General features: G+C 40.2%; 1 long non-coding RNA gene across 1 annotated transcript in view; it reads right to left on the bottom strand.

The window, feature by feature from the left end:
* The window catches only part of LOC119900626, a 54,880-nt gene extending 42,402 nt beyond the window's left edge, over positions 1 to 12,478 (bottom strand). Inside the window, exon 1 of the long non-coding RNA XR_005444085.1 lies at positions 11,604 to 12,478. This is a non-coding gene — a long non-coding RNA (uncharacterized LOC119900626). The remainder of the gene's footprint in view (positions 1 to 11,603) is intronic.
* Between the last annotated feature and the right edge of the window lie 9,231 nt (positions 12,479 to 21,709).

Here is a 21,709-nt window from a genome sequence, read left to right as displayed (position 1 = left end):
GATTGTGTGAATCTGTCGTGGTTGTGCTTGTCTCACACACACGCCTGACCACTACCCAAGTTGAATTGTCTTATACTTTTCTGTCCATGATGCGCAGCACAAAAATCATTGGACAAGAGACCAACCCTCAGCATTTGAGAGTTTCCAGAAATCTAGTTATAGAGCGCCCTGCCGTTTACTCACCGAGCGCTTGTCTGCCTGCCTTGTCTGTAGCGCAGAGCTACCCCAAGGATCCAAACGACTATGCAGGCGGTATGTCGCTTCCAGTGTGAAAAGACCTTGAGAAGCAGGATTGAGTTAACGTAAGGATTTGACCAACTTTGACAACGGCCAATTTGTGATGGCTTGACAACCGGGACAGCATCTCCAAAACTTCAGCTCCTGTGGGGTGTTTCCGGTCTACAGTGGTCAGAGCCTATCATATGTGGTCCAAGGAAGGAAAAGGGGTGAACCTGCAACAGGGTCACGGGAGGCCAAGAGTCACTGATGAACGTGGGGAGCGAAGGCTGGCTCGTGTAGTCCAATCCAAAAGACTGTAAGTCAAATTACTGAAAAATGTAACGCTGGTTCTGATAGAAAGGTGTCACAACACACAGCGCATCGCGGTTTGTTGCGTATGGGACTGTATAGCCTCAGAATCAGAATGAGGTTTAGTGACAGTGGGGAGCTGAGCCTTGTTGAGGAGGCCCGCTGCAGATGGAAAGAAAGTGTTCTTGTGGCTTGGGTTTTTGGCCCTGATGGACCACAGCCTCCTGCCAGAGGAGAGTGTCTGAAACAGTTTGTATCCAGGATGGGAGGGGTTGGCAACAATCCTTCCGGCTCACCTCAGAGTTCTGGTGGTGTACAGGTCCTGGAGGGATGAAAGGTTGCAACCAATCACCTTCTCAGCAGACCAACTTGAATGGAGAGCAGTGAAGGCAGTTTTGGTGCTATGAAATACTACTACAGGGCTACTTCCTGTTGGCACCAGTGTCTAATGCGCATGATTGCGCGGCATAGGCGTGGTTTAATGACGTAGAGCAACGGCAGAAACACCGTAACTCTGGTATAGGGCTGAAACGATTCGATTAAATCGATTCATAAAATGCTTTGACACAAATGCTTTGCATCGATGCTTCGTTTAATCCATGTAACTATACAGCACAGTGTTTCGCAGGGACATTTATTACTGTCGCACATCGCGTTTACACTGTGAACACGACAGTTCACACGAAGTGGGGGAAGAGAGAGACAGCGAGGGTCAGAAAAGAAAGTGTCCAAAGTATGGGATTATTTCAAGCTAAAGAAAACAACAACTCTGTAATGTTACAGTCTGTCCACCGTAAAACGAAACTTTTGTCGCCTCGGCAACAGCACGACGTTGCCTTATCAGAAAGCACCCGGTGTTCTGCCAGCGGACCAGACAAGGTAACAGTAACAGCAACTTTAGCATTTAACTGAAATCATGATTGATTGATGAGTTGACACCAAAGTAAGCTGCAGTCCTCAGCTGAAAATGTGCACACGTGTGTTTGTTGTTCTCCTTTTTGGGCCGTGAGTTGTAACCTCACAGTCAAGAGCAGCGCCTTTTGACTGCTATGCAGCTCTCTCTGTAGCTCAGGCAATCCCTGCTACCTGCGTGTGCTAATCCATCCTTTCAACCATATTCTTTGTCTTTATTATCGCCATCTTTATAATAACAAACAGCTGTTTCGTGTATGGATCCAGCGTCGGGTGCCATAGCGGTTGTCAGCTCCTGTAGTGTGTGTGACCCCCTGTCACCGATCAGTCAAGAAGTCTGAACGCCACAACGACTTCAAGACCGCCGTTTTATGACGGCAAGTTGTGTGAACTGCACGGCCATCGGCCCGACGCTGAAAGCCGGGTAGTCTGCACGAGCCTGTAGTATAACTTGTATAGCACTCGGGTGATGTTTGTGTTTGTAAAGCAGCTGTCTGGTTGTTAGTCTGATGTTTACTGTATGACACACTATGAATTTCCGAAAGGACTAATAAAAATCTATCACCTATAAAACGTGCACAGCTTATCCCGTTACCGGGGGGCGCCGCCGCTGAGCAAAAGTACTTCTTAAACGACGCATCGATGAATCGTTGAAATAATCTATAGAAGCTTCGAATACTAAAATCATCGTTAGCTGCAGCTCTACTCTGGCAGCTGCAAGGCTGCACAAATAAAAGTCTCTTGGCTCAGTTTGTTTGTCTGACTCAGATCGTCACTGTTTAATCTGCCCATCTACAAGGCTCACCTGCCAAACACCAATGTAGCGTCATTGATGGCCAAAAAGTTTTTTTTAGATTCGCCTAGAGTCTAACCAATATGGTAACATCGCTCATGTGTGACGGGACGTCGCACGTCATTTTTGGGCCTACACAGAACCCTTTAGATTTCTTCTGCTCTGCTTTACTGGTTAACACTATGATAATATGAACAAAGGTGGGGCTGATATTTGATTCGGCGGGTTTAATTTCTTTAAATGCTGACAAAACCACTGAGAAGGAAAAGTTGGGTGTATGGCAATCCATCCTTTATTTCTCCCTCTTTTGCAGTTTGAACCATCATCTCACTAATGTGACTCTGCTGGAAATGCGTTCACAGAGAAGTTTCATTTTAACTCAATTCAGTTCAATTAAATTAAAATGAATTAATAATTTACAACTTAATTTATTCCACATGATTAAATGTAAAGTGCAAGGTTTCCTAATGACTGCAACACTTCTTCACCTCTTACTAATCAGCAAAAGCTGTGGTCACAGTGATTTCAAGAGCAGTGAACACCAACAACTTTATTTGTAGTTTTTGCTTGTCTGGGTAATATTTACATATTCCTTGCTTCATAACCAATCTATAGTGAAAATGATTAGCAATGTTTGAGCTATACTGTATATTCAACATATCAAAGAGCTCCATCTTTATCCTTCTGTTGAAGGTCAAGGTGTACACATCCTCTTTTGTGTTGAATTGTGCTCTTTTGAATTAGCCATTACAAATAATCGGTGGCTACCAGTGCCTTATCAACAGCTAGGTGAACCAAGCAAAGCTATAGCATTAATATATGTGTTGACGAATAACAGTTTTCTGTTTAAGTAATTTATCTTGCTCTGAGGAATTGCCCCTAGAGATCTATTCTTAACGCAGGCTGGGGAGACTCAGGCCTTACTGAGGGAGACATAAGAGCTAATTTTTACACTGCTGCACTGAGCTAGTTTATTTCCCAGGACACAGATCTTAGACTTAACGATCGCACATTGTCCATTAGTGTGACACATAAGCCAGACGAGACAATGTTAACCAAAATCTGATATGGGTACTACATTCTACTGTGCCTTATGTTAATATGCTGACACGCTAACTTTTTAGCATTACTGTTTCAGTACTTCAGCGCAGATTTGGTAGTTAAATAATGGAATCTCAACACCACCGGCCCCTACAATTGATCAAAGGCTGCTTAATTTTGTGCATTAATTACTGCTGAGGTAATGAAATGGCCCATCACTCTCCTCATAAACCAGTAAACAGTGGGGCAAAAGAAACCATCCTTCAGGCACAGGCGTGATTATGTAAAGGCACTGTTAATCATCGGGCCCCATGTTCCTCCCCATTTTGTTTTCTTCCCCTCAGTTGCTTAATGTTTACCACCAGTAAGATGTTTTATTTATTAGTTTTGTCATAAATTTCTGTTTCACATGAATCTAGCAGCTCATGCATGCAGTGAGTGTTGAAATTAGCATCTCATTACTTGCCATAATTAGGCCAATGAAGGCCAGATGTTGAGTGTGTGATCTATGTGTAGGCCAATAGCTGTGTCTAGCTTTTTAATTATAATCAATTAATGCTATACAATAAAGTTTTACTGCTGGCATGAGTTGTAGAGCCTTGATGAGTGATATGGCGGGCAGACGCAAACAAGTTCACTCACGTTGTTGACTCACTGTAGAGCTGTGTATTCAGGGTTAAATGAGTGCAGTGCTAATGAAGTCTTATATCAGGGGTCCATAATCAGATTTTGTATTTCTCAGAGAGCGAGCGAGAGAGCGAGAGACAGAGAGCGAGTGAGAGCGAGAGAGCAAAAATCTTTTCAACTCTCTTACACATGCAGTGTCATGATGATGTTCATGGCTGCTGGGTATGAAGATATGGATTATGAGACATTTTTATCACGGCAAATGACTGCATTCAGAGAAACCATAGCAGTAGTTCCATGTACCACAACATAGAACTCTGTCTCTGTTAAAAAGAGGGCAAAATCCAGCTGTACTTGTTGGCAGCAGGTGATAAAATTCAATTCTACTGTTATGCACTGAATGTAGGTGGGCAGTATTAAAAATCTGGGTGGAGCTGGGCGATATATCAAATCGCTGATGAGGGGTATTTAGTTATGTAGCTTTAGTCCCCCATAAAGTGTGTAGATAAGCTCAGGTTGCAGTATAATAGTTTGTGTGTTGTGTTTGCTAGCACAGAAAAGAAATTAAAAAGGCCCAGTTTAGGGGAATTTATCCATATCAGCCACTCCAAATATCAATTGCAGAGAGAACGTGTACAATACGTTATTTAAAGGAACTTAATTTTAACTGTATTATTTTAGTTGTTTAACTTTGCCAATTAAGTGAATGCAAGCAGAAATAGCCACCGCCGTGTTCCACCCTGAGAAGAAAGAAGTGACCTGGAGTCACTCAGACAGCATTCAAACTTTAGAAGTTGTCACGTCCCCCCCATTAAGCCATGCACATCTACCATCATCTGACGCTAAACTTGACAGAGGAGGATGACATGAAGTGTGTCAAATGCAGTTACAGTAATCTCATTCAAAATGCATTTCCCTGATAGGACTTATTTCAGTAATACATCACATCTTACTCCTTAGCTTTTCATTTGGTTGTGTTGCATCTAATATCAAGTGCAATGGCAGCCAAACTAAAAAATAAAATGAATGACTAGGCCAGCATACATCTTGAATTTGAGTGCTTCTTTTCTCAAATGCTGCACTTTGTTCTGAGACAATTTGTCTAAGAAGGCTGTTGTCAGTCTAACATGTTGCTCTCATCATATTCAAATCAAAGTTATCATGTATGCTTAAAATGAACCCTTAAAATGGCTTTCAGTCAGTGTTGATAGCTAGTACTGAGCTAAACAAACAAACCTTTGATTACAAGGCGCATTATTTTACAGATGCATCCAAATTTACGTCATTACATCTGCAGAGGAAGATGCAATTCCGGTCCCTAATCTTCCAATTATGTAATATAAATGCAAATTTAAATGGTTAAAGTGACATTGTTCTGTCAGTGTTATGTATACTATTATCACTGTCAGCTGCGGTGGATGCTTCCAATATCCAGTGTCCTCTGGAGAAGGGATATTGGGCACATTGCTCTGTGTGTAAAGTGTGGCTGAAAGGCACCTCCCTAGTCATTCAAAAAAAAAGAAAAAAAGAATGAGATTTAAAGGTCAGTTTGTGCATAGCACATTTTCAAAAGCTCACATTCAGCCTGTATTATTCTGTTCAATGCTTTGCAATGGAAATCCTGCCTCTCTCTCTTAAGAAACAAACTTTTTTCCTCTCATGAGGCAACATGAATACTGCATGACATACTGGATATAGAGTAAAAAATCCCAGCTTCTTTTCAGAATATTCTATGGGTATGGTCAGCTGTGGGGCCTCCCATGGACAGTGATAGAATGATAAATACCCTCATCTAGAGAAAATGTCAATTATCAGCAGACTCAGCAGCAGTGCTGGTGGTCCTCCTGGCACGATAAAGATCTAACATTAATAAGGCATGCTTATCTCTGGTAAGACAGCCACCGATTGATTTTTGAGAGAAACCTGGAAGAAAAGGAAGAATAAATTATTTAAAACAGAAACATATTCCACCAAAGAGAAATGTAATGAAGTACACCAAAGAAAAAAAATAGCCATATGACTGCATTATATTAGAGTTCAGTGCCTGCCGGGCGTCTAATGTTTCTCATCCATCAGCTCCTGCTCCTGTGCCTCCCTTAGCTCTAGCATAACCCATGGAACATTAATAGATACTTAGAAACATTAAATGAGACCCTAGGTCACTGCCTCCGCGTGTTGGCAACAACAAGACTTTGAACAGATTTTTAAGTTTGAGGACTTCTAATTAGTCTCCAGAGCTCCTTCTGTGTTCTTCCTCTCATCATATCATATTGGTTTGCTGAACAATAAGGCTAACCAACGGGTGCATGGGAAACTAATGAACCATTTCAAGGACTGGGAAGGGGAAGGAAAATTGGCTCAAGCTGGCAACAAGTTTTGACACGCAGTAGGAGAAGATGAATTTTAGAGACATTAAAAACAAAGATAAGTGGCCACAAAACACTTTTCATGAATGTTTACTTGTGTGTACTTAATTTCCTCAAATACAATTCAATTTCTGTCTCTGCTGTGGATGCACACAGTCGATGTGGCAACCATGACTAGATTGCCATTTCAAGACCAATTGTAAGCCTCTCAGGAGGAGAAGCCCCAGGAAGTGTGCCGCAAGCCTGGGATTATAATGATCAAAGTGAAATGTTTGTTGACTGAAATCAATAGCATCGGGGTGCCTGGAAATTACTATTAAAGATCCCCATCGATTGGACGGCAATAGTTCAGTGACTAAGCGACTGGACTTTCAGACTTACAACAATGGTGAATGTTTCCTGGGCCAGTTGTTATCCGAGGGATTACCTTGGTTGAAATGTAATCAAGCCAGAACTGCATTTTAGTCACTGGGTGAAGTCCTGGGTGAACTGCAATCTACTGGCATTTGAGTCATGACCACAACAGTAAACTGGTGTGATCACAATGATTTGAACTGTTAAGTCAGGGGAAACTTTAAAAAAGCACTTTACTTTGCACATCAGGTGTTGAGGACACACAACACTATTCCAGCTGTTCCAGCCGTGATTTGTGTGTCAGGTAACGTTAGATTGACTTTCCCACAGACAGTCTGGTTTGCCAAAACATGAAGACCATCTCGTCCTCCCTGCGTGTTAGCTTCACAGCAGCAAATAGAGAGCCTAAGACCCTCCCCTTCTGGTGGACCACCATGTGACCTTACTTCAGAAAAAATATGTATGGTAGTCAATGGGAAGAGACAACAAATTTTTTGATCCCATTTGAATTGTGCTCTGAATTGCACATATGATAATGTTCAATTTAAAATATACATTTAAAAGTCAAGAAAGTCGCAGTTTGATGTAAAACTGTTGAAGACTGTGAAAATACATAATTACAAAGAACCAAAAGTCGCAAAAACCCAAAAGTCGCTTATGTGGCGTCATAACCAACGTGTAACGTGTTCTCTCAATGACTGAAGCTAACGTTGGTGAAGCTGAAGTACTGAAGTCAAAGAACTTACATGAGAGGATGATGTGATAAAAGGACAAAGTCGCTGGATTTAATAATCAGGTGAGATTTATTTCTGTGCCTCGCCTGTTTTTGGTTTTCCCTTGTAGGAATGGTGTACCTGTACCTGCTTCCAGGTGCTTTTTTTTGTATCACCTCCGTGGAGGTTCCAAGTGAGCTGAGGCGATAATAAAATGTGACGTGAAAACACAGCAGACTGCTGATTGGTCAGAGAGAATCATCACTATTCACTGCATCATCATCACGGCGGCGGGGGAAGCCCGTGCCAACCCGCGGGAGGAGCTAGCGAGGCCGGCCAGCCGCCTGCTCACAGAGCCCTCTGGTCCCAACGTCACGGCAGTAAGGTTTTCATACCGCTTATCCGTCTTTACATTCTGAGTAATGTTGAAATGCTTTAACTTAAATCAAGAGACAGCTGTGTATGTTTCGCTGTTGTTTCTGCTGTGTGTGTCGCATTGAATATTACGTCACGGCAGTTGCGTAAAACGGCATATGTATCAACAGTTTGCTAACCCACAACTTAGCTAACGTTAGTTACATTACTTACTCTATATCGTGGTATTTGTCATGGAATTCTCCAGAATCGCTTAGCCCACCTTTAATGTCTACATGTGATTGAACATTGATAAATTATTACACAGCAAAAGATACACCACCAATCAAATGAGAAATTTGGTTTTAATCTCTGATTTAATCTGAAGTCTCAAAATATTGAAAAACTTGTCATCACAATTTCCCAGAGGCCAAGCTGACATTATCATATGGCATGTTTAGTCCTACCAGCAGTGCAAATCCCAAATATATTGAAACATATGTGGCAAAGAAGAGCATCAGGTCCTCATATATGAAAGGCTGGAAGCAGTAAATTTCAACTACTGAAACAACTAATCAATCAAAAATTGGTTCAATTCCTTAAGAGAACAATTGTTTCAGCTCTAGATGACAGATGTCAGTGATTAAAAGTAACTGCAAGTATTTGTAGATATATCTGATTCTTCCTTTCACCAGTATGTCTCAGGACGGTTGTCAATCATGACTCAAACATAACATTGTTAATGGCAGTGGAGTACACTGCAAACAGTACTAGACTCAGGGGTCTGATTCCCAGTGGGACCACTCATGCAAAGAAAAAGAAGTGCATTAATTCTTGGTACTTTCATCTCTCTAGGGAAAAATGCACTAGCCTGTGTTAAATAAAGGTTCAGTGGTTTGTGTAATGCACAACTGAACACACAACTGAATAAAATACAAGCAATGAACATCAAATCCCCCCTCTCCACGTGCTGACAAATGGTTTTTTAATTATTATTTTACATGCTAAATCATAATCGCTTAAACTGCCTCAACTTTCCTCAAGCAACACCATATCACTCCTACTATTTCTACAACTCGCTGATCTGTGCCTTAATCCACTCCACTGTGGCACACATACTTCTTTGACTACATCTGTATGTCATCATTTAAAATCCATTACATTTCCTAACAGAAAGACATTGGCAGCTGCTTTTCCTGCCTTGTGTTGCTTCCGCTGGGCAGAAAATTGGTAAAGTTGGAAGAAATGCTCTCATCAGTGTGGAAACTTTTTCTCAACAGGGTATCGTATCTCAGTAAATCCAAGAAGTTAATGGCCACTGTGCCACAGAGGCTTGCTCTGTTTTTCACCAGATGCAAGATTTTTGGAATTCCCCAGATTCTAATGTGCACCAGAACAGCAGTTTTCCAGCTCGAGTCCCAGGCAGCATGTAGCATCTCATTAGCTCCGGTCACTGATCGAGTGTGACAGACATGAAACCTGACATCTGCAGACCTCGACTATACATCTCATCTTGTTTCCCATAATGTTTTAAAAAATGTCTTTCTGCAATTATTTTTCTTCCTTGGCCCTTGCCTCAGATATGTCATTTTATTGTTATTCTTATCCATTTGCATGGTTTAGCATTTTTCAAAACTTTTTTCCCCACTTTGAACAAGATATTTTGAAGTCAAGCAAATGTTGCTGAAGACATAATATTCTGACAAAAATGCAGCTAACATGTGCTGTGTGTATTTTTGTATAAATGCTTTATTTATGTAAAGGGCCTTTTCTATTGTATTTATTAGATAAATATATATTTACGTACAAAATAAAACAATTTTAAATTTCCATTAAAAAAATAAAATAAAATAATGCGTATGCCAGCATATATCTTGTCCTCAACACAAATGAAATAATTACAAAAAAATACTTGTAATAAGTGAAACTACTGCAGTACTAGCTCCAGGATTCATGTTACACTTGCATGCATGCACACAGGCCAGAATCTCACACACACACACACACAAAAGCAGACTTTAATACTGCAGCCAACTGGCCCTTGAGCGCCACTGCGAATGGACAGCAGAGTAGGCTCTACTTTCTCTGCTCTTTCCCTTTGCCTTCGCCCCCTCAGCACTGACAGCTGCTTCCTAACGAAACCCACTCTCTTCCAAGCAGACCCTGTGATAATGAGGCTCTGCCCAGAACTACAGGCAACCAGGGAGCAGTGTCAACAGCTCGGAGCTGACCTCCTGAACGGACTTGCTTCCCCTCGTTCACCGAGAGAGCAAAAGCTGCACCTCATTGTTTGGGTGGAGAGTGGATCCTTGCCTCGGGGAATTGCCCATGTCCAACACTAAAACTGAGCTGAAACTGCGCAGAGGCTTCATGTGCATACATATGTGCGTATTCATGAATGCGCACACACCAGCAAGAATGCGCATGTAGACAAGCACGCACGCGCGCACACACACACACACACAATGTAGAAGAGAATTACAAGTGATATATCCATGTCACAGAAAAGAGGATTTTAACAGAGGTAAATCTCAAGTTTTACTACAAATTTAAACATACCGGAGAATCAGCAGACCTCACCTGCATAATATTTTGTATCAACAATGAATAAATCAAACCAGTGTTGGCAGAAAGGAACCGACCTGAGGCAAAAAATCTTTATGGAGAAAAACTCTTTGCATTGTTTATACATTCACAGAGTGACTGATAGTGTAAAATTCATCCTTCATGCATTAATCGTGCATCTCCTGTGCAAGATACTGGAGATCATTCTTGTTAACGTTTCCCAGTTCTACTAACATATACACATACATACATACACACACACACACACACACACTCTACTACTTATTTGGCCATTTCTTGTAATGCCTATTAGCTGAAAGAAACACAATTGCATGTAATAAAAATTGGTGCCTCAGTGGATTAATCTGTTCATGGACAAAACATTAACAGAAAAGATCTGAACAACGCACAGTGTGTGACATATTGTAAGTATATCTTTCCAATGCATCCCTTGGTGGAGGAGACCCTTTAAAAGACCAGTCTGTGTTTGCTTTGGTAGTTACACAAACCCAACATTAATCACACTGGCTAAGCTCTGCAATCGACAACAGACACCCTCTGTAATGAATAAGTCAACTAATCTGCGCCGGCTTACAGACTGCGAACTAGAATAAGAGCAGCCGAGGGATAACTGCACAGAAAATGGAGTAAATAAGGATTTTCAACTCAGCAGTGTGTCTGGTGAAATGAAAGTCTTGCCAGACTCTGTGCTACTTTAATGGAATTAATTGACTCATTCAGTCAACAAAAACAAAATAATTAATGGAAAAGTTAGGAATATACCAATAACAAAATCATGTCCTGCTAAAGTTTGGTGACAGGGTATTGTTAAAAAAAAAACGCCAAAAGTTTTGTCAATTAAAACACCAAAGACAAAATATAATCAAAACTTTCTCCGCATTTTGCTGGTTGGTGCCACAAATCACATTCCAAGTTATTATTGCCCCTATTACTTGGCTTCAAAGCTGCTACCATCGGGCTTTGAAACACAGAAACAACTATGCCCATAAAGCATTCTGGCTAAGGCATTTAAATAACCACACAAGCAGCAGGGTTTATGGATGGGCTTCAAGGCTGTTGATAGAAGTAGGTTTAACCAGACCGCTGTGTGAGCAAGGACACTGACACCAAACCAGAACCAAACTAAACTGAATCAAGCATCAACACATCACACAAAGCAAAACACAAGTCTCTTAGCAGTCTTATATCCAATATTCAATGCTAAAGACAATCGGGACAAAATGTGGAGGAGGCAGATGCAGATAAGTTTGGTGTGCAATTTAACTTGTAGCACAACAGAAGCACAACATTGCCACTGGTGAAAAACTAAAAAAAGACAGATTTACTCACCATTAAAACAGCTGCAGGTGTGGAGTGTGGTTCCAGTTATTTGTGCACTGGCAGGTAAAGTCTCTGGGCTAACTGGGCCTTCAGTGTGTGAAGCATGGTTCTTTAAAGTTCAGTGTAAATGTTTTTCAATCAGGAAACCCATTAAAATAACATCCAGCATCTGACTTCATTCCAACCACTCTCTGCTCACAAATGAGCGCCTTTTATTTGTTAAAACAACAACAACAACAAAACGGACTGAGTATCACTGCAGGTATAGTTTATCAATCCAAAAATCACCCAGAGTTTGTGGTGGCAGCGATCCTAGCGGAGTAGCAGAGGCAGGAGGGTGGCTGACTGGCTGCACCTGGCCGATGCTAGCCGCCGGGGTGCTAACGTTAGCTTTCCTGGCACCACTTATAGTCATCTCTAAACTCGGGTTATTTTCCTCCTTTCGCGCTCACCTCGGTGCCAACTGTCTCCTCTGGTGCTGCTGCAGAATCTGGCTTCGTTTCTGCTGCTGTAAACATTCAGTCAGTCTTTGTGAAATTTAAAACAAATTATTTTCTCGTGTCACCTGTTCGCCAACTGTCTGATAACTCAATTAGGCATGTGGGTGTACTTCGACTTCCTGTCACATTTGTGACCTTAGTTAGTTAGTGGAAGAAATTACACAATTTCAGCCCATTTGTTCTGCATTCTGTTGCTTATTGCATTTAATGATTTTTATCAATCTAAAATATGTATTAATTATATTTTTTACCTGATACTTGTAATAAATGGCAAGTATATTTTGGAGGGCACATATGTTGATTTGTAGGACGCTGACATTTAGTTTGCTTACCTATTATGACAAAAATGAACAGGTTTATTGGGGGTCCTCATTTAGGCCTCATGTCTGTACTATTTTTTGCTAACAGACTCACACAGGTCTACACATTGTTACCTACAAACAAGTCTTCTTCACAGTTATTTTTCTACAGCCAGTATAAATTATAATTTAAGGATGATTTAGCCTATATTATTATGTACACTGCATGACCAGATATATTTTTAATTTGATAAAGTTGAGGTTGTCAGTCAGTCTACAGAGTTTCACTTTCACAGCAGTCTCAGTTTGCAAATACAGGATGAAGGGCTCATCACCCAGAAACCGTAAAAACCGAGCGGGAAGGCAATACAGAAGTCCCTTAAACCTGCATTCTATCGAACAACCAGCAGAGGGCGACTCTGCTGGTTCGAAAAAGAAGTTAGAAATAATGGTAAAATGACCCTGCTAAAATGACCCTGCTTCTCACCTTATTAATTACCTCAGTAAACACTTTCATAATGAGTTTATGGTCTCAATCGCTAGTTTCATGTCTACTTCAATACAACATGAGAGTGACTCCTACCCACGACACCATGTAAATTTAACCAGCACCGTTGAAAAAGCTTATTAGGAGTTGGCTGTTCACTTTCTCTGGTGAGTACATTTAGTTTTAGACTGTTGTTCGCTAGACAAAATTGTCAGACCTGTTGAAATGAACTTAATTGCTGAACTTAATTGCTGAACTTGAATTACAGATCCTTCTAGCTCCGCACACAGCCGTTAGCTCCACTGTTTTGTCCAAATATGGTCACGTCCGGTGCTGGTGGTTGCAAAAACTCAACATGGCGGCGCCCTATCAGCCAAACTCGAGGATATTGCTAGGTGTATTCTTGCCCTTGCTCCTGAATTTCGAGTTGTTTGTTTGCCGGTATCACTTTACCTGAGAAGTAAAAACATTATAAAATGGGCTTCCTGAAAAACTGTTGGAGAGGGTCACAAAATCATATTTTCCAAATACTTTTGGACTTGGAGTGTATGTATGTACTTGGGGAGACCAATGGATACATTTTCCATGGAATAGTTCATTATCTCAGTCTGCAGGATAACCACCACTTCAGCGATCCTGTCTGACCCTCGTCAAGTTCGCTTTCATGGCCCCCACTTGCCATTAACAATGATCTTAGGTCCTGCTGGCCACTTCCTCTTTGGAACGACATTAAGTCTTCTGTGGTGCAGATGGCAACACGTAAGAAGATTATGGTGGAAAGTACAGCCTTCATGGTTGTAATTTAAACAGTTTAGAAACCACTTGAATTAGTGATAAATCCTTCAGGACTGGTCTGTGAGCAGATGAGACAAGATGAATTATTTTCCCCTTAACAGGAAGCTTTACCGGAATCTAGGAACATATGGTGCCGTACGCCTCCATCTCAGACTATAAATGTTATTGGGGGGATAGACATTCCCAATAGTTTCTAAATTCAGGAATACCAGCCAAGAGGTGCTATTTGACTTCTGTTATTATATAAGGGTCCTTCCATTCATTTCCAATCATCAAAAAAGTTGGCAGCAAACTATGACTGTCTAATTTAATTACTAAATGTGGAGACCTGTCTGGGGTTGTCAGGACCCGCAGAGATAGTGGGAGGCATACTCAACCAGATTATCTGCTATTCTGAGTGCAGCTGTGCTTCATCTTGGAATACTGGGACTCTATCATTTCTTTATGTCCCTCAAATCAGTTTAAACTATGTCTAAATATGGCACATAATTAAATCTGTGCCACATGGAAGTACCCTCAAGCTACATATACCTGAGAGAGTATAGCATCTACAAGAGATCTGGGGCGTTGTGGATGTGATGGCAGTCATATTGGTCAATCTCAGTGCAGTTTTAGTAGCAGTTACATTGTCAGACATCATGTTACACTGGGCCTGCTTCACTCATACAACTGAACAGTACAGCATGATCATTAATGTGGCAAGCCACATAAAATAATAAGCTGACACCATCTCAGTCCGGCCTCAAATATGAATCAAAAGAAGTCTTGTATCTTTGTTTCAGGAAGCGGTTTCAGAAGTTGGGCAACAGGGATATGTGAAAATTACATAATAGACATTACCATATACAGCCTAATATATCCCATGAGGAAGAAAACAGTCAGCAGAGACTATACCCTGTTTTAGAAATGATCACGGCTAACAAGGTGGAGATGCTTTGTTCTGCTGGTCAAGAAATAGTGGCAAATTTCCTGCTACAACTTGATCTCAGAATAGTAAAATTTGTGGTGTATTGAGCGAGTCAGGCTAGACAATTATTACATAACCACAGGGTTCACACTTTTCTGTAGCATGCAGGCCTTGAGGGGCTTCTCATAATTTGTTCCCCTGTGTCAGTAAAGATAAAATCATACAGTATCTCACTGCATGCTCATTGCATTCGTCCTGGTAGTGGGTAACAGTTAATATTACACAGGAAATCTGGTTCTGTAACACAGTAATTCCTCACCAAAACCACGATGTAAATCATGCTGTACAATAACCACAGCACATTAGCTGACAGGTTACGTTGTATATCGTGACACAATGAGGGAAGGCTGCTCATTATCAGAGATATCACAGTGTGTAGGACAGAATTATGAAACTGTCTCTCTTTCTAACAACTCTCTCTTCTTCCTGGCTTAATGTAGAGCTGCTCCGCTGAGAAACAATTAGGGCTTATTTACATTAAATATTGTGCCTTCTGTTTATCTTTTCTTGATTTTCTTCAAATGAACATGCAGCATGCTGTCATAATTAGTTAATAAGGCATTTGTACCATTTATTATATAATTAGAAAACACATTTAAAGAGATTTTGCAACACATCCTTATAGCTAAATGACAAACTAGGTCAATTGACCCAAAACGACATGCATAAGTCACATGGCCTGATTAACATGACGTTTAACTCATGTTGTGAAACGGTTGTAGTGTGGTTGGGTTAGGTTTAGGCAACAACACTACTTGATTAGGTTTAGGAAAATACTGTGGTTTAGGTTAAAACAAGTACATTACGTAAGTCACGTGATGTAAGTGACATACGCCACATTATTTGAACTTATTTGAAGTCTAACTTTCTTTCACACAGGACTTGAACCTCTTCTCTTGAGTGTCCTGAGTTTATTTGATACATCCCATCCACCCACCTCCTTACATGTACTTTGTCGCTCTTTATACTACGTCATCTGACTTTTTCCGGCACTGGAGGTCACAGCCTAAAAAAAAATGTAAATATGGTAACAAGCTGCTGCATAATCACCTGTACAGACATTTTTCTGGTGAGATTTCACTAGCACAAAAAATCTTTTCTCCGTTTTTAACAGTTCTAAGCTGCTTCATATAAAACAATTTCTATGTAATCTACACGATTCTACAATTGACATGCATTATTATTATTATTATTATTATTATCAAATGTGCTGGATTACTAAAGCAAGGCTGTTCTTGACCAAACTTCTTTTGAGAGGTTTACTGAAAAACCCAAAATGATCTTCATTTTTTTAAATAATTTCGCTCTTGAGAAGAAGCAACATGTAACCATTATATTAAACGTATTCTTGATTACAACAGTGACCTATATGTTTTCTGTGATAATGGAACATGGATGCCCATATACTGCAAAGTGTGTAACATGTTTGATTATAGTTATACACCAACCAGGCATACACAGTATTCCTGACAAAGAAATGAGGTGATGGGCAGACCATAAAATGCAAACATATTCATAATGGCATAGTTTTTTGTTGTGTTTTTTTTACAGGGTTTCCTTGTCACAGTCCAGACCCATTTTAATTTCCTGTCAATCACCCACTTTATTAATAAAAATCTAAATTGCTTTTTCTATTTGTAGCCTCAAACCTTTGTGAACACACAAGGATTTATCTTCAAAGGGCTATAGCTGCATTAAAAGTAAAAAAAGAAGATATGTGTTTTAGAGCTGGCTATTCTGCTTAATTTTCATTGAAGCAGGATTCCTTTTAAAGTCTCCTGGTGGACATGATCATTTTCCAATCTGGGACATCCTGCAGACATGCTAAAAAGGCCATAGGTCATAAAACATTTCATTTACAATGTAAATGCTAATAATCATCATAATCTCCATGTTGACTGCAGGAGACTGTGTTCTATTTTATTTCTAAGTCTTGTCTACAAAGAATTTGGACTTTTGTGAAAAGTGCAATTTTCATGAAGTGGGATGAAGCCGGGTGTGCTAAAAGACTGTCCGGCTGAGCTGAGCTGCAGGAGGCAAAATCTTCTCCACAGTCTCAGGCAAGCTGGATACATGTCGCCATCCTGAATGAATAATTTAATCCTCAAAGTGTACTTCAAAGCTGCTCACCAGGTGGTGAGTCTCCCAACAGCTGCCTCACAGCCCAGCAGACAGTCAAAGATCGAGCAAAATGATTTTCTCAAAATGTTCGACAAAACTGTGTTCGGATGATAACATTGTGTTGGAGTACAATCATACCTGCCAGCAAACATTCCTTTCCCTGGTCTTTTTCAGCTTCTGTTCAAGGGGACAACAGTGAAACAGTGGTTATGCTGATGAAAAGGAAAGCCTAAATTGAGGGAGAAGCTACCCACCTGAAAGATTCCACCTCTTTTTTGCAAAAAGCTGCATCATGGCTTCTCAAGATCAGCAGCTCCAATCTGATCTTTTTCTGATGCCATCTCTGAGGCTAAGGATACTTGATACAACTCCAGCAGATGTTGCCAAAATTCATCCGGACTTCATTTTAAATTCCAAAATGAAGGGAAGCTGCATTGATTTGTTGTATTTTAAATGTAAGCTACAGAGAAATGTTTCTGTAAAACACAATCCACAATGGAAGTCTCCTGGCTGTGATTGGTCATTATTGGCACTGCACGGGGACAGGCAGGCCAAAAACTGCTGAATGTTGATGATCTCCCTGACACAGCCAAAACCAAAAATCCTACTGGAATGAATAATTTGTATAGAGCAGGGGTATTTGAAAAATAGGACTTTCTTTGTTTTGACAGATTGGAGCTTGCGCTGAAACTTTAGGCAAGGCAGTACACAGAAAACAGCTAAATATAAACCTCATTATACTCCATGCCATCATAGTTTCATTGACACTTCAGGCATAAAGAAATGGCAGAGGTGCAGAGACGGAGGTTGCAATGGAACAAAAATGTGTCATGAATGAATGTGATGGTATCAACAGCATGCTGTAAATCAAACCATACGCTGCACTCCCACAAGATGACAGTCTGAGCCTGACAGAATTTTTTTCTCTCTTGCAGAACATAATGCAGTGTATTTACAGAAAATTTTAATTTTATTATGGCCAGTGATCCATTTTTTTACACAGCAATATTAGAGTTTTTATAGACAGTGTTAATATTAGAATGGTAATTTGAATAGATAATAAAATGTATGTAACAATATGGAATATATTAATGTACTTAATTAAGCAAAATTGAGTTTATGGAGGGTAATAAGACCTCTGATGCAGCATTTTACTATGCTTACTCAGAAGTGCACTTGACAGTGGATATTTAGGAAGCTACAGAAATGGGATTTGACCATGAAGCGTGAGGGGGAAAAAATGCTGAAATGAAAACTGAGTAAGGGTGATGTGTAGAAACAAATTCATGATGCATTGAGCCATCTTTCATTTCCATTGACTTATTAAACAGAGTTACTGCAGGAGGCAAATGATGGAGCTCCCCTGGAACTCACTACATCTTCCCACTTAACAGGGAGGCAAGAGTGCGCCAAACCCTGCAGGCTGACAACACTCACCAAACAAATCATGGCAACACATCCACAGGCAGTCCAGAGTAAATTGTTGTATTAACCCCCAGGCAAGGGTCCCCCCTCAACAATTCAATAAGCAGAGATGCATTCCTTCACATCCTAACAGAAAGCTAAGGGTCTGACAGCCCACAGAGCACCCCGGTGCCAAGCTGGGAAGGCTGTCAGTGTTATGGGTCAGTGTGTTAATTGTTTTCTGTTTCAGGACGTTTAACTCTTATGGCGTCTTCTACTGCAGTCATCATGCCCCATTTTTGGAAGGAGAAAAGAATTGGAGTAAACGATTGTCACTGGCCATTACAAGTCACATCATTTTGTCAATGTGCAAATAGTGGAGCTCTTCCTCTGAGAATAATGACAAACCTGAAATTATGGGTTTCCAAATGCAATGAGAGCAATTTTGAGACATTTAGCCACACAGTTTCCACAAAACTAACACAATTTATTTGACTTAACTACAACTTTATTTTTACTTAATTTAAATATTTTCATTACTGTTAATATCTGTTCAAAATTCCAACAAAGTACTGTTTGTACTGTGAACCTTCATTATTCAAGAGAGTTATTAGAAGCCTGATTGTCAGACAAAATCTTTTAAATCAAAGTCTACATAATCTTAACTGTTGCTCAAGCCACAGTGAGGTCTGACTGCATGACTCAAACTTCAGAAAGAAATCTGATGGGTCAGGGGTGAAGGACACTGTCAGGAAGCGAACGCCATTATTTTGGCTTACTATAATCTCCAGATCAGATTAACTTCGCCTCAAATTAATCTAAAGTATTATGTGATCTGCAAGTCACGAGGCCCTGCCAACAGTATGTTTAAGCTATCTGATGTGGTGTACACGTCGTCTTCCCGTCTATTCACATATATACCCGGCGACACATGTTTCGTTGCAAGCATTGCTAATTAGATGAATGCATTTGTCCGTGTAGCTTTGGTGGAGAGCTGACTACAAATGAAGCTGGCTGCATCCATTCAAAAGGAACTCAGCTTGATCTAACCGCCACAACTTTGTTCATATTTGCATTCAGTATTATGCCTTGGGACGGCACTTTCTAGCAAAGCATTCATTATGTGAAAACCACAGATTTTAAAACTGGAGATAAAGCATCCAATTAGCAATGTATGGTAATGTTGACATTTTACTCTTGCATTAGGTAATGTTATTCTGTAGTTCTGCGATGTGGTGGCTTTATAAACTCTTTCTTCGTCCCATGTCTACATAATACCTCAATTATCCATAGATAAAAACTGAGAGACACCACGGAACGTCAGCACTATTGTACACAATGTGTGCTATAATTGATATTTGAGTCTTGTGTCATTTACATAACAGGATGCAATGAAATATTTAGAAATCAGAAAAGCATCTCATAATGGGCTTAAGGTTAGTATTGTCAGCATCTCTTGCATCCAAATGAGAGCATTTTATAAACATATATTGTTGAGAAACCAGTGTAGCAGGGAAATTAACAAACCAAAGATAATATTTGTTTTGATATGTGCAAAGAACTGCATATGGAGAAGTGGGGCTTGGTTATAGGCAGGAGGTAGACACTTTATTGGCCTACAAAACAGTCAGCCTCGATTGCTTCTCCCTGTGTGTATATCAATTCAAAGCACCTTCTCTGTGTTGTTGATATTTTTAGACAGCAGTGAAATCTCACTACGAATGCAGTGTCACATCTTCCAGATGACTAACAGCGTCTTTTTATTTTAAAATTGCAAACATGCAGTGTTTGTCAGTTTGTTTATAATAATAATAATAATAATAATAATAATAATAATAATAATAATAATAATAATAATAATAATAATAATAATAACAATATATTATAATAATAATAACAACAACAATAATAACAATAATAACAATTCTATCTGATCATGGGACAATACGAAATCATTTTAACCTATCATCACCTGTGTGTGCCATTAAATGCACTAAAAATGAAATATATTTGCCACTAAAACTTTTTACACTGACGTGCACCATTTTGCGGAAATAAATTGTTTAAATTATTTTGACAAAATGAGGTTAAGCCCTTGTAAAGCAATGAACATTTTACAGTGGCAGCCTTTTTTACATCTCACTTTATTTAACAGGTTTGTTATGCTGACAATTATTGCACTTTAACTGGTTGACAACATTTCTGCTCTCAGTAATTCTGTTAATAATTTCCATCGGATTTTGTGCCTAATGAAGATGTCAGAGCTGTGGAAATTATTCCATTCAGATACATTTCATTCAGCGTGAGCCAATGACCAGAAGGTTAAACACACCAACAGTTGCATCTTATCTCATTAATCCCAAATATCATAATGTTCTTATTATTAATTGCTTTGGCATCTTCGGCTTCTATCTACCTTTTTTGATTTAAATAGTCAAATACTGAGAGGGTGCATGTGTGCCTTGTCAAGCCGAACTTTAGAACTCCATTCAGGCTGCTCAATTCTCATGAAGGCAGACAATTTTTCCAGGTGCTGTTTTTTTTTGCCTCCTCTATGCCTTTTTTCCTCCCTTTGCTATTGAGAACCTCTTCCCCTCTTATAGACATGATCTGACAGGAAATCTTTGAGAGGCAACGCTGTGCTAACTGCCCAGAGATTTCAACTGTCTGTTCTTGCTGGAGGAGAAGCTGAACGCTGGCCTCCTATTAGTCTAAACACATGGAGCCCCCCAATCCCCTGTCTCTCTCTCTCTCTCTCTCTCTCTTTCTCTCTCTCTCTCCCTCTCTATTCCTCTCTCTCTCACTACTCATCCCAGTCCTGGCGAGGGGGCTGACAGCTCTCAGCGTCCCAGCCTGTCAAAAAGGGCCTGTTATTCAGCACCCTCCCTCTGGGACAGGAGAAAAACACACACACACACACACACTCGCGTGAATCCGCAGACGTGCACACTCACAGAACATGCTTTCACAAAGACCTTGTACACAGCACACACCCACGCACTCTGTCTCTCTCTCACACACACACAAATACTTGCACATACAAAAACTTTTGACTGCTCTTAGAGGATGTTCTGCTTGTTGTCAGCATTTCTCAAAATATGCTGACATTTTGCATGCACTAATCAGGATCAAATGTATTATCCATACAGACACTAATTTACTGAGCTTTTGCCTTTCCCACAGCAGCGCTGACACAAATTCCTCTCTTTATGGAGTCCTCTTGTCAATCCATGTGATTGGCTGAAATTTACCAATCATTAGCTACAATTTAATAATGCCTGGTGAATCGGAAGAGCTGACAGGTGTCCAATCAGGAGTTTGAAATGATTCCTTAGAGATTTTGAATGCTAGCTTGCAAATGAACCTGCAGGTGCCTCCACAGCTGTATTCCCAAGTCCATCACAATACTATGTGCATACTAAAGAGCAGGAATTGCTCATTGCTCAGCCTGCTGTCTTGTCCTGACACTTTTACGGATTTGAACAGCAGAGATATGAAATGAATATGGCCATAAAAAAACTCACTTAAGACTAAACTGTACC

This window comes from Micropterus salmoides, unplaced genomic scaffold, assembly GCF_014851395.1.
Source record: "Micropterus salmoides isolate LMB-PRFRI ecotype aquatic unplaced genomic scaffold, ASM1485139v1 Ms_hic_scaffold_13, whole genome shotgun sequence".
Classification (NCBI taxonomy): domain Eukaryota; kingdom Metazoa; phylum Chordata; class Actinopteri; order Centrarchiformes; family Centrarchidae; genus Micropterus; species Micropterus salmoides.
This window is presented reverse-complemented; position numbering and strand designations above follow the sequence as displayed.